The sequence below is a fragment of the Salvelinus namaycush genome, chromosome 20, assembly GCF_016432855.1.
Source record: "Salvelinus namaycush isolate Seneca chromosome 20, SaNama_1.0, whole genome shotgun sequence".
Lineage (NCBI taxonomy): Eukaryota > Metazoa > Chordata > Actinopteri > Salmoniformes > Salmonidae > Salvelinus > Salvelinus namaycush.
The window spans coordinates 2,713,762-2,728,673 of NC_052326.1; positions in this window are offsets into that span (position 1 = coordinate 2,713,762).

Sequence of the window (14,912 nt, forward strand, 5' to 3'; positions counted from 1 at the left end):
AACTCCAAGTCAATCACACTTCTGTGAAATCAAACTGTCCACTTAGGAAGCAACACTGATTGACAATACATTTCACATGCTGTTGTGCAAATGGAATAGACAAAAGGTGGAAATTATAGGCAATTAGCACAGCACCCCCAATAAAGGAATGGTTCTGCAGGTGCTGACCACAGACCACTTCTCAGTTCCTATGCTTCCTGGCTGATGTTTTGGTCACTTTTGAATGCTGGCGGTGCTTTCACTCTAGTGGTAGCATGAGATGGAGTCTACAACCTACACAAGTAGCTCAGGTAGTGCAGTTCATCCAGGATGGCACATCAATGCGAGCTGTGGCAAAAGGGTTTGCTGTGTCTGTCAGCGTAGTGTCCAGAGCATGGAGGCGCTACCAGGAGACAGGCCAGTACATCAGGAGACGTGGAGGAGGCCGTAGGAGGGCAACAACCCAGCAGCAGGACCGCTACCTCCGCCTTTGTGCAAGGAGGTGCACTGCCAGAGCCCTGCAAAATGACCTCCAGCAGGCCACAAATGTGCATGTGTCTGCTCAAACGGTCAGAAACAGACTCCATGAGGGTGGTATGAGGGACCGACGTCCACAGGTGGGGGTTGTGCTTACAGCCCCACACCGTGCAGGACGTTTGGCATTTGCCAGAGAACACCAAGATTGGGAAATTCGCCACTGGCGCCCTGTGCTCTTCACAGATGAAAGCAGGTTCACACTGAGCACATGAGCACATGTGACAGACGTGACAGAGTCTGGAGACGCCGTGGAGAACGTTCTGCTGCCTGCAACATCCTCCAGCATGACCGGTTTGGCGGTGGGTCAGTCATGGTGTGGGGTGGCATTTCTTTGTGGGGCCGCACAGCCCTCCATGTGCTCGCCAGAGGTAGCCTGACTGCCATTAGGTACCGAGATGAGATCCTCAGACCCCTTGTGAGACCATATGCTGACACATGCACATTTGTGGCCTGCTGGAGGTCATTTTGCAGGGCTCTGGCAGTGCACCTCCTTGCACAAAGGCGGAGGTAGCGGTCCTGCTGCTGGGTTGTTGCCCTCCTACGGCCTCCTCCACGTCTCCTGATGTACTGGCCTGTCTCTTGGTAGCGCCTCCATGCTCTGGACACTACGCTGACAGACACAGCAAACCTTTTTGCCACAGCTCGCATTGATGTGCCATCCTGGATGAACTGCACTACCTGAGCCACTTGTGTGGGTTGTAGACTCCGTCTCATGCTACCACTAGAGTGAAAGCACCGCCAGCATTCAAAAGTGACCAAAACATCAGCCAGGAAGCATAGGAACTGAAAAGTGGTCTGTGGTCACCACCTGCAGAACCATTCCTTTATTGGGGGTGCTGTGCTAATTGCCTATAATTTCCACCTGTTGTCTATTCCATTTGCACAACAGCATGTGACATTTATTGTCAATCAGTGTTGCTTCCTAAGTGGACAGTTTGATTTCACAGAAGTGTGATTGACTTGGAGTTACATTGTGTTGTTTAAGTGTTCCCTTTATTTTTTTGAGCAGTGTATATAAATATAACTTGAAACATGTAATAGGGTCATGTATGCACTTTGTATTCCAAGGACCAGGAGTAATACAGGAGCAATACACCTAGTGTTATTCAGAAACTACTTTAAAAAAAGACTTACCCGCTTTCTCCTCTGGTGACCATTCTTTGCATATTTCTCCAAGACTGTGTCCCCTATGTTCTCAGGTAAACCTGAGAGATATGCATACCTCACGGTCTAGTAATATGTGGCGCAAGAACCTGCACAAGGTACATTTGATGTTGTTTCGGTGGCCAGGCCAGCGCCTATCGTATGTAAAAAGAGCATAATGCATACCTTTGAGAGTATCACTCTTTTTCAGTGTTTGAATGAACACCACAGAGAAAATTTTGTACAACATTTAACGATTCTAGACCATTCTAGATCATCTCTGATGACGTCAGGCGATGTGTCCATGCTCTGTGACATCGCACAGACATATTGTGAGGGGAAGTAAATCTGTGTGTTAGAGAGAATGCAAAAGTATTACATTTGTGTAAATGTTACAGCTCAATTCAACAATCTCTAGAAGAATCTACTAGCTAATTGCCTGTGCAAAAACGTATGTCTTGCTAGGTCTGTATGACGCATCAGGGTTTAAACCGGTTTAGTTAGCTAGCTCGTTAGTAAGTTAGCTAGCCAGTGTTAGCTAGTTTATCACTAAGATGGTGGTGTGCAAAACCACTAAATATACTCCCACGCATTGTACCGGCAACAATAACAGCTTGTACAACAGTACAAACAATTTATAGAAGAGGCCTGTGTATTAAATGTAACAAAAACACATGAACAGCTTAGGCTCATCACTAGATATAGATGGACACTTTCGATTTTGGACACTTGTAAAAGTCCTGAGAACTTCGATATATGCCTTCCTCGGCACTCACCAAAAAAAGGCTAGGTAACACCAAGCACTGAGCTAGGTAACGTTAGCAGCTAGCAATTAGCATGCATTTTATAAAACGTAAACTTCTATTATACATATCATTAGTGTGGTTCATATGTAGATTCACATGTAAATACACTTAATAAGAGCCATTGTTAGTAAAAACAAATTAATAAAAGTAAATTAAAGAGCCAAAATGTTTAGAACAAAAATTCAAATGATCTGAAACACCATCTTGCTAACGTAAACTCACGTAAACTCGTACATCGCCTTGGTCCATACAATTGCCCTTATTTTAGCGCCCCAAAAGCGTAATACTTCCAGATCAACTGTAATGTCAATACCATTGTAAAGCACAATTTCTCCCCTTTCCAACAAAATCAATTACATGACTTAAATACTGCCCGTTTCCGCATAATTCAAGCAGGCAATGAGCCTCGTCGGGTCTTTTTTAAAATGGTGGGTGGGGAAGCGAAACTAATGCGTAATAGTGAGGAGGAGAGATGTTGTGTGGGAAAATTGCTTTTTTCACTCGATCTGTCCAACTTATCACCTTATCGCCTCTAAAATGTAAATAAAACACTATAAAGAGTTTATATAATGTGTCATTACATACCTATTTGAAGGTTTGTGTCGAATTTGAATCGGGTTTTTAGGGCGGTGCTAAAGTGATCTTAGAAGTAAACAGCGGCTTGAGAATGATGATCGCATGCAATGATGACGAAAAAATGACTAGGTATCCCCCCTTACCCCCGTCACTGTCCATTTCTTGTTTTTAACTATGAGAGAAGTGGTGGAGAGAGATTGTAAGTGTCACGAATCCCGCTTCCTGAGTCTGGGTTTGCCTGTGTGTCTGTCCTGGAGTGTGTTTCAGGTGTCCTGGAACGCACCCTGTCTGGTTGCCGGGCGAATTAGCTCATTGGGAGATTGATTTCACCCGCACCTGTTTCCCGTCAGTAATCTGCACACCTGTCCTGATCATCATCTCTACCCTTCAAAAGCTCTGACCTGACTTCCATTCCCTGCCGGATCGTTAGCCATGAACAGTATGTTGTGCCTGAGTACCAGACTCCAGTTGGATAGAATTTGTTTTGTTGTTTTCATTTACGTATTGCTTGCCTTGAACTTACCTCCGTTTGTTTTGTCTTCAGTTACTCACCTGGATCATTCACTCCATTCCCGCCTGGTTGACAGAGGATTCTGCTACTACATTGGATTCACCTATTTCCTCTCATCTACTCACCACCGCTGCCCGCTACGCCATCTGGATATATCTACCTTTTCACATTTCACGGTAAATAAATACTCACCTTCTTCCTACGCTCCTTGTCCTGGTCTGCTTCTGGGTTCGATCTTGAAAGATCGTGACAGAACGATCCGGCCAGTAATGAACCCAGCGGACCTGGACTCCGTTTGCCATGCCATTACCCTGCAGGAGAAGAAATTGGGACAACACAATACGGCGCTACAGGAGATAGCGAGTTCGATCCAGAATTTATCTGCTAGCTTGACACAAGTCCAGGATCAGCTCAGTTTGCAGGTGATTCATTCACCACCGGTTTCACCCATCTCACCTGCCGTGTCTGAAGCGGTTCCATTTCGTGAACCCAAGGTACCGACGCCTGATAAATATGAAGGGGATTTGGGAAAATGCCGTTCGTTTCTTATGCAGTGTGGGTTAGTGTTTGATCTACAGCCCCATTCTTACGCCACTGACAAGGCTAGGATAGCCTTTGTTATTGAACTGTTGCGTGGAAGAGCTCTGGAATGGGCTTCAGCCGTTTGGGAACGACAGGGAACCTGCACGGCTTCTTATCAGGAGTTCACGGGAGAGATGAGGAAGCTTTTTGATCATCCAGTCCGAGGTAAGGACGCAGCTAAACGTTTGTTCTCTCTTCGCCAAGGAGATCGCAGTGTGGCAGATTTTATGATTGAGTTCAGGACATTGACTGTGGAGAGTGGTTGGAATGAGGAGTCACTACAAGCGGTTTTTTACAAGGGGTTGTCAGATGAACTTAAGGATGAGCTGATTTCTTATCCAGAGCCTAGTGACTTAGACAGCTTGGTCGCTTTATCTATTCGGGTTGATAATAGAGTCCGAGAGAGAAGGAGGGAGAAGCAGTGGGGTCTATCCAATCAATCTGTAACTCGGTTACCATTCGGTTCAGGAGGTGAACCAGGACGTATTGATCGTTATTCTCCACACGGGATTAGTGGAGGAGTCTTGCCACCAGATTCTGAACCAATGCAAGTGGGGCGACACGGGCTAACTAAGGAGGAGCGCCAACGTAGACGTGAGACCAATAGCTCTTTCTACTGTGGTAGATCGGGACATTACAACTCCGCTTGTCCACAGCGCCCGTTAAACTGCCCGGCTCGCTAAATTTGGGAGGAATTTTAGCGAGCCAGTTTCAATCTCTCAAGGATCTTGTCAGACCCCGTTTTCCTGCGACCCTTATGAATAAGGATCAGAGTTTTGACCTGAACGCTTTTATCGATTCAGGTGCCGATGGCAACTTTATGGATGCCGACTTGGTGGAACAGCTGGGGCTTTCCAAGGAGCAATTGCCGGAAGCCATTGAAGCAACCACTCTGAACGGCAGTAGTCTGGCACGGATCACTATGAGGACTGAACCGGTTAAGATGTTGGTGTCGGGAAATCATTCAGAGTTTATCTCTTTCTTCATTTTGTCCTCGCCCCATGTTCCTCTGGTTCTTGGTTACCCCTGGCTGAAGGAACACAATCCCTCGTTTGATTGGGTGACAGGGAAGGTAACTAGTTGGAGCATTGAGTGTCATGCTAACTGCCTTAGGACTGCCTGTTCTCCTGCTGTTTCCAGTCAGGTCAGTGACTCTGCTCCTCCTGATTTGTCCCTGGTTCCAGAAACATATCACGAGTTGGGTGAGGTATTCAGTAAACAGAAGGCTCTGTCTCTTCCTCCCCACCGACCTTATGATTGTGCGATTAATCTGTTTCCTGGATCTGCCTTTCCCAAGGGACGGTTATACAGTATCTCTCGACCGGAACGTGAGGCCTTGGAGACCTACATCAAGGAGTCTCTAGCTACAGGTCTTATTCGGCCATCGTCATCACCTTTGGGAGCAGGATTTTTTTTTTTGTGAGCAAGAAGGATGGTTCTCTTCGACCGTGTATTGATTATCGGGGTTTGAATGAGATTACGGTTAAGAACAAGTATCCCCTGCCCTTGATGAGCTCGGCTTTCGATTCCTTACAGGGTGCTACGGTTTTTACGAAGCTTGATTTACGTAATGCTTATCATTTGGTTCGGATCAAGGAGGGGGACGAGTGGTTGACTGGGTTCAATACTCCGATGGGACATTTTGAGTACCAGGTGATGCCGTTTGGACTGACCAACGCTCCGGCGGTGTTCCAAAGTATGGTGAATGACGTTTTGAGAGATATGATTGGTATTTTTGTGTTCGTTTACCTGGATGATATCCTCATCTTCTCAAAGGAGCTTTCTAGCCACGTTCTGCATGTCAAGCAGGTCCTGCAGCGGTTATTGGAGAACCGTCTGTTCGTGAAGGCGGAGAAGTGTGATTTTCACGCCCATACAACGTCCTTCCTCGGGTACATCATATCCAGGGGAGAGATCAAGATGGACCAAGAGAAGGTTCGGGCGGTTCGGGATTGGGTCCAGCCCGGTACAAGATTGCAGCTCCAGAGATTCCTGGGGTTTGCGAATTTTTATCGGAGGTTTATCCGTGACTACAGCCGGGTGGCTGCACCTTTAACTGCCCTGACGTCTTGCACCAGAAAGTTCTGTTGGACTCCTGAGGCAGACCGAGCATTTCTGGACTTGAAGAGCCGATTCACCAACGCCCCGATTCTCTCTCAACCTGACACTTCCCGTCAGTTCGTTGTGGAAGTGGATGCTTCTGATGTGGGTGTGGGCGCCATCCTGTCCCAGCGTAGCTCCACTGACGGTAAACTCCATCCCTGCGCTTTCTACTCTGGTCGTCTTTCTCCAGCTGAAAGAAACTACGATGTGGGTAACCGGGAGCTTCTCGCTGTGAAGCTTGCCTTGGAGGAGTGGCGGCACTGGTTGGAGGGAGCGGAGCAACCGTTTGTGGTCTGGACTGACCACAAGAATCTGGCTTACGTACAATCGGCTAAACGTCTCAACGCCCGTCAGGCTAGGTGGGCCTTGTTTTTTGGACGTTTCAATTTTTCCCTGACGTTCCGACCTGGGTCTAAGAACGGGAAGGCGGATGCCCTGTCCCGGATGTTCTCTAAGACGGAGGAGAGTGGGGTCAAGACTGAGACGATTCTTCCCCAGAATGTTGTCGTGGGAGCCGTTACATGGAGGATAGAGGAGGATGTGATGGCGGCCCTTCGGACGCAGCCCGGCCCCGGTAACGGTCCACCCGGTCGGTTGTTCGTACCCGAGTCGGTCCGTTCTGCTGTCCTTCAGTGGTCCCACGCCAGCAAGATAGCTTGTCACCCTGGCGTTGCTCGGACTATGGCACTACTGCGCAGACGTTTTTGGTGGCCTGCCATGGGAGAAGATACCCGGAGGTTTGTTGCCGCATGTCCTGTTTGTGCCCAGAACAAGAGTACCAATCGGCCCAGCTCTGGGCTTCTTCACCCCCTACCTATTCCTCGGCGACCTTGGTCGCATCTGGCCCTGGATTTTGTCACGGGATTGCCCCCTTCTGTTGGGAACACGGTCATTCTGACCATTGTGGACAGATTCAGCAAGTTTGCTCATTTTGTTCCTCTCTCCAAGCTTCCATCGGCTACGGAGACGTCCGAGATCCTGGTCAGGGAGGTTTTCAGGGTTCACGGATTGCCCAGTGACATTGTGTCTGACCGTGGTCCTCAGTTTACCTCTGCTGTCTGGAAATCCTTCTGTTTGGCCATTGGAGCTACAGTCAGTCTCACTTCTGGATTTCACCCACAATCTAATGGTCAAGCGGAGAGAGCCAACCAGAAGATGGAGTCCACGCTGCGTTGTCTTGTCTCCTCTGATCCCACCTCTTGGTCATCTCAATTACCCTGGGTTGAGTATGCCCATAATACCCTTCCTTCATCTGCCACTGGGATGTCCCCCTTCCAATGCCTTTACGGATACCAACCTCCTTTGTTTCCTTCTCAGGAGAGGGATCTCTCGGTTCCCTCTGTCCAGACCCATATTCGTCGTTGCCACCGGACCTGGCATCGGGCCAGGAAGGCTCTCCTTAGAGTTTCTGACCGGTATCAGATACAGGCGAACCGTCGCCGTATTCCTGCCCCAGCTTATACGGTTGGAGATAAGATTTGGTTGGCTACACGGGATCTTCCTCTACGGACGGAGTCAAGGAAGTTGTCACCTAAGTTCATTGGTCCGTTTGTAGTGGAGAGAATCATAAATCCTGTGGTGGTTCGACTCAAGTTGCCTGCAACACTTAGAGTGCATCCCACTTTTCATGTCTCCTGTCTCAAGCCGGTTCACCTCAGTCCTCTGTTGCCTCCTCCTCCTCGTCCTCCTCCTCCTCGGATGATCGGAGGTGGTCCTGTCTACACGGTGCGCCGCATCATGGACTCCAGACGGCGGGGTCGAGGGTACCAGTTTCTAGTGGACTGGGAAGGATATGGTCCAGAGGAGAGGAGTTGGATTCCTCGGCGACAAGTTCTGGATGACGACCTGATTCGTGACTTCTACCGCCTCCATCCTGGCGCTCCAGGTAGTCCGCCCGGTGGCGTTCGTCGGAGGGGGGGTACTGTCACGAATCCCGCTTCCTGAGTCTGGGTTTGCCTGTGTGTCTGTCCTGGAGTGTGTTTCAGGTGTCCTGGAACGCACCCTGTCTGGTTGCCGGGCGAATTAGCTCATTGGGAGATTGATTTCACCCGCACCTGTTTCCCGTCAGTAATCTGCACACCTGTCCTGATCATCATCTCTACCCTTCAAAAGCTCTGACCTGACTTCCATTCCCTGCCGGATCGTTAGCCATGAACAGTATGTTGTGCCTGAGTACCAGACTCCAGTTGGATAGAATTTGTTTTGTTGTTTTCATTTACGTATTGCTTGCCTTGAACTTACCTCCGTTTGTTTTGTCTTCAGTTACTCACCTGGATCATTCACTCCATTCCCGCCTGGTTGACAGAGGATTCTGCTACTACATTGGATTCACCTATTTCCTCTCATCTACTCACCACCGCTGCCCGCTACGCCATCTGGATATATCTACCTTTTCACATTTCACGGTAAATAAATACTCACCTTCTTCCTACGCTCCTTGTCCTGGTCTGCTTCTGGGTTCGATCTTGAAAGATCGTGACAGTAAGACAGAAATAGTTGCTTTATGCGTGCTGTACGTTACGACATGACATGTCAAGATGTAACGGAGGGTCAGTTTTTTCAACTTTTCTCCAATACTATAGAGCCATTCCCATGTCGATCAACGCTTGAATAGAAACCTAGTTCACACCCCCGATTTTGAAGTCAACACAGTCGCTACAGTCCCATTAGTTTTCTTTGTAGCCTCGTTTGAATGTCGCGGTTACGCACATTTGTACGGAATGGGGTGAGTTTACGTTAGCTAGCTCAGCTTGGCAACAATCATACGTATGAGAAAATCTCACTAGTTTTTCAAAATGACCAGAAAACTCATCACAGTTTCGATAAGCATGTTATCTCTAGATTTTGAAAGCAAAACCATGCTTATAATTGTTACAAACCTGAAAACAAGATACATAAGGAGACATGGAGAGTTTGCTTTCCCCCCTGGGCTTCTCTTCTAACACATGAAGAAATAGAGGCAGGCAGGTGCCTCTCAGTTGAGAATTTATGTGATGTGCACGGTCCAGAAATTTCCAGAAACATATTAATGCAAAATTGAGAATTCACTATCCAGAAATTCCTATATCACTCAAGTGTTCAGGGATGCGTGGGAGTCTACAGGACCTCAAATTTCACAGGAATATAGCAGATCCGATTTCACCCAGAAACTCTGATTTTCATGCAGTGCTGTATAATACATTTTTATGTGGAACAGCTTACCAAGCTACGTGAAAATTCTGTCATCAGAGAACAGCTTTAATGTGTCACAAAAAAATACCTTAGAACTAACATGTTGGTTTGATTAAATTAAGGGGTATTTTATCACGAGGTGACTCTTAAAGGGGCACCTCTGTGCAATCAATATTGTTGTAAATGGGTACAGTTGTTGTTTTTAATTGCATTGAGTGCATGTGAAGTGTCAGTCTTCCTCACCTGCCATCTCACTGCCAAAAGGAAGACCAATGAAAATAAGCTTCCAGGCTTTGTGTTTTTATCCTCAATAATTTTTAAATGTATTTAATGTTGTTTCCAGGTGGAGAAGCCTACTACTTTTAATGATCTAATCATTTCAATCAATCAAATTCAATCTCGGACCACCAAAAAATTACATTTTCCTTACTCTAGTTTCCATGAATTTATATGGATCTAAACCTTTCCTAGGATGGTTTACAGGGCATTCGGAAAGTATTCAGGCCCCTTGACTTTTTCCACATTTTATTAAAGTTACAGCCTTATTTAAAAATGGATAAAATTATGATTTTTCCTCATCAATCTACACACAATGCCCCAAAATGACAAAGCAAAAACAGGTTTGTGAAAATTTTGCAAATGTATAAGAAATCTAATCAGAAATACCTTATTTACACAAGTATTCAGACCCTTTACTATGACACTCGAAATTGAGCTCAAGTGCATTCTGTTTCCATTGATCAACCTTGAGATGTTTCTCCAGCTTGATTGGGGTACACCTGTGGTAAATTTGAATGATTGGAAATGATTTGCAAAGGCACACGCCTGTCGATATAAGATCCCACAGTTGAATGTGCATGTCCGAGCAAAAACCAAGCCATGAGGTCGAAAGAATTGAGACAGGATTGTGTCGTTGCACAGATCTGGGGAAGGGTACCAAAAATTTCTACAGCATTGAAGGTCCCCAAGAACACAGTGGCCTCCATCATTCTTAAATGGAAGAAGTTTGGAACCACCAAGACTCTTCCTAGAGCTGGTCGCCCGGCCAAACTGAGCAATCGGGGAGAAAGGCCTTGCAAGAACCCGATTGTCACTCTGACAGAGCTCCAGAGTTCCTCTGTGGAGATGGGACAACCTTCCAGAAGGACAATCATCTCTACAGCACTCCAGCAATCAGGCCTTTATTGTAGAGTGGCCAGACAGAATCTACTCCTCAGTAAAAGGCACATGACAGCACGCTTGGAGTTTGCCAAAAGGCACCTAAAGGACTCTCAGATCATGATAAACAAGATGATCTGGTCTGAAGAAACCAATATTGAACTCTTTGACCTGAATGCCAAGCTTCACGTCTGGAAGAAACCTGGCACCATCCCTACGGTGAAGCATGGTGGTGGCAGCATCATGCTGTGGGGATGTTTTTCAGTGGCAGGAACTGGGTGACTAGTCAGGATAGAGGGAAAGATGAATGGCACAAAGTACAGAGAGATCCTTGATGAAAACCTCAGACTGCGGCGAAGGTTCACCTTCCAACAGGACAGTGACCCTAAGCACACAGCCAAGACAACGCAGGAGTGACTTCGGGACAGGTCTCTGAATGTCCTTGAGTGTCCCAGCCAGAGCCCGGACTTGAACCCGCTCGATCATCTCTGGAGAGACCTAAAAATAGCTGTGCAGGGATGCTCCCCATCCAACCTGACAGAGCTTGAGAGGATCTGCAGAGAAGAATGGGAGATACTCTCCAAATACAGGTGTGCCAAACTTGTAGCGTCATACCCAAGAAGACTCGAGGCTGTAATCGCTGCCAAAGGTGCTTCAACAAAGTACTGAGTAAAGAGTCTGAATACTTACGTATGTAAATGTGATATTTATGTTTTCTATTTTTAATACATTTGCAAAAATTCTAAAAACCTGTTTTTACTTTGTCATTATGGGGTATTGTGTGTAGATTGATGAGGGGGAAAAACTATTAAATCAATTATAGAATAAGGCTGTAACGTAATAAAATGTGGAAAAAGTCAAGGGGTCTAAATATTTTCTGAATGCACTGTATATAAGAGTGTCTCACAGAAGTATTTTTCTAGGAAGGTTCATTTTCCCCCTTGGAAATCAGGCCTGGTTATTAAGCTAACTGGAGCATCCCATCATAGCTCTGCTCTTGATGCCATCATTAGCCATTCCTTTGATTCATGGTGACTCAGAAAGAGAAAGATGATATGGGCGCTGCATCCACACACCCTTATGGCTTCATGAGGAAATAGGAAATGGGATCACAGATTGTGTTGAACCTGCCCCTCTAGGCAGTTCAGTCTATAGTCAAAATTTGTCTCTGTCTGTCTGTCTCTCTCTGTGTGTGTGTGTGTGTGTGTTTGTGTGTGCATATGCAGAGGTTAAATTGAGAATTCAAAGGTGGGGGTAAGGGTTAATGTGCCTAGGTCAGAGTTAGAGTTGTGCCAAGATTAGGGTTAGGCTTATGGTTAGGGTTGAACCGGGATGCAGCCATGAAGATAGGGCTAGGGTTACCGTTGTAAGTACAAATGTATTACCAATCTAGGGTTAGGGTTACGATTAGGGTTAGTATTTTATTCTACTTTCTATCCTACTTCTCTTTGGACCCGTAAGGTGCTGGAGCTCAGCTCAGCATCGTCTGTGTGTGTGTGTGTATGTTTTGAGCCATACATTGTTTTCATTCATCCCTGTTGTAGAACTGTATCAGGAATTTTCTCTAATTTGTGATAGCACATATTTTTCAAGGCGCGTGCTTTATCCCCCAGAGCCTTCAGCTGTGTGCCCTATTTTTAGAGGACTGCTTTGGCTATTTAGCTGAACAATGTGCTTTGAGTGGCATCCTCGTTTCTGTGTGCTCTGGTTGGAAGCTGCAAGAAGTTGACTTCAGGCCTCACATCTGCATCGTGTGTGTGTCTGTGTGTGACAGTGTGTGTGTTATCTTATTTTTGTGCCATAGATCTGAATAATCACATGCAGTTTAGAGAAAGTACTCATGCTGATCTTTATGCAGTATTGTAGAAATAACCATTGACCGGGGTGATTTGCTCCACCGGAAGGCTTACAAGGTAGCCCCTTCCCCCACAATAAACTGAGTAGTATTGAATTGTGGTGTTATGGTTTACAAGTTAAGACTTATATAAATACATTTATGAAGCACATTTTTATGGAGAGGGTAGAGATTAATTTTCCTTTCTATTTTGTATATATGGACTTGAAGTTCATGTCAATCAATGCCAGAGGCATACAAAACCTATTGAGGAGGAAAGCTTTTTTTCTGTTTTGTGAGGACTGCAACGCAGATCTTGTATTCGTTCAAGAGACACATTCATGCAAAGAGGACTATACTTTTTTGAAAAATCTGTGGGGCAGTGACATTTTCTTGGCCCACGGTACTAATCATTCAGCTGGGGTTGCAATTTTAGCACACAATTTCAAAGGGACATTTTTGTTTACACAAATAGATACCAATGGACATTGGCTAGTAGCGGTCAACAACCACATGGACAGATTATTTTAGTTGTGTAATGTATATGGATACTGTTCTAGTCCTCCAAATAACTTACTTTTAGAGGAAAATTAGGAAATTCTTAAGTCTTCTGGGAAAATATCTATGCAGTCAGATTATAAAACTCAGCAAAAAAAGAAATGTCCTCACTGTCAACTGCATTTATTTTCAGCAAATTTAACATGTGTAAATATTTGTATGAACATAATAAGATTCAACAACTGAGACATAAACTGAACAAGTTCCACAGACATGTGACTAACAGAAATGGAATAATGTGTCCCTGAACAAAGGGGAATCAAAATCAACCAAGGCACCTGCAAGTTCCCGGACATTCCTGGGGGGAATGGCCCTAGCCCTCACCCTCCAATCCAACAGGTCCCAGACGTGCTCCATGCGATTGAGATCTGGGCTCTTCGCTGGCCATGGCAGAACACTGACATTCCTGTCTTGCAGGAAATCACGCACATCATGTTTTTGCATGATGATTTAAACATTTAATAATCTAATAATAATAATAATAACATTTCTGTTTATTGGAATTTAAATTCCTCTAATGCAGAATATGAGAAATATTGGGAACTGCTGAAATTTAAAATACGCTCAGCCTGTATTACTTATGGGAAACAGCTTGCTTTAAGAAGGAGATGTGAGGTAGCTGAGCTCTCTAAGAAAATTGCTGATATCACAGAGATTGAGCATCTTGATCTTAATGAGAAAGCTAAATTTAATGATTTACATAATCAACTAGATACATTTTATGAGGAATGTTCCAGAAGTTCCAGGAGACAATGGCTTGAAAAAGGTGAAAAGAACAGTAAACACTTTTTAATTTGGAAAAGAGGGGAACTCAACACACTTTGGAAATGTAAGATTAAATGGGGTAACCTCTGAGGATAGAGAGTTGTTATCAAACCTTACCACTAAGTTTTATGAAAATCTTTACTCCTTAGACAACAGTTTGAGTGACTAAGGATCTCCTTGATTCTATAAATAATATTAACTCGGTTAGTGAAGAATTCAGTCCGTCTTGTTGTCAAGATTTATCCATTATGGACATCCAATATGGGATTGCTCAATTTAAAAAAAACGAATCTCCAGGCTGTGATGGATTAATCGCTGAATTTTACAAAACCTTCTCTGAAGAAATAGCAACATTTTACTTACCCTTTAAGGAGGCTATGAAGAAGGGAGAACTTCCTGCCTCTCTGAAGCAAGGGGTTATTACCCATACTGTACGTAAACCACACCAAGATCTCGTAATTATTGATAATCGGTGTCCAATCACACTCTTCAATAACTACTACAAAATTATAGTCTCAATCTTTGTGCAAAGGTTAAAGTCGGGCTTGAATGATCTGATTGGTGAATTTCAATCAGGGTTAATGAAAGGGTGCCATATATCTTATACTTTGAGGCTGGTGTTAGATTTGGTTGAGTATTGTGTATCAATTGGATGACTTCCCTGTTATCTTGTTTTGGGATTTTCAGAAAGCATTTGATACGGTAAATCACAATTTTATCTTTGCATCTTAAGCATTTGAAGTTCGGTCATTTTTGTTGTTGATGCTATTAGAAGTCTGTATAATGGTGGCAATAGCTATATCAAACTCTGTCATGGAGCATCCTCAAGGTTTAACATTTACAAAGGAACACGACAATGTTGTCCAATCTCACCTTTTTTATTTTTGTTAGTACAGTACCTCAAACCTTGTTCTCATTAGTTTATCAAAGTCCATCTGAAGGCATTACATTCCAGGGCAGAACACTCAAGATATCCCAACTGGTGGATGACGCCTCACTTTTTTTGAAAAATGTGTCACAAGTGTTGTGACTTTACTTTCATTAATCTGATGACTTATTTATTTAAACCATTAACTATGTTTAATAGTAATCATGTAACAATTAACTCATTAGGAATTTGTGGCACCACGAAAGAGTTTGTTTAAAGAGTCACCATCTCCAGAATTAACACTATATGATATACAGTACC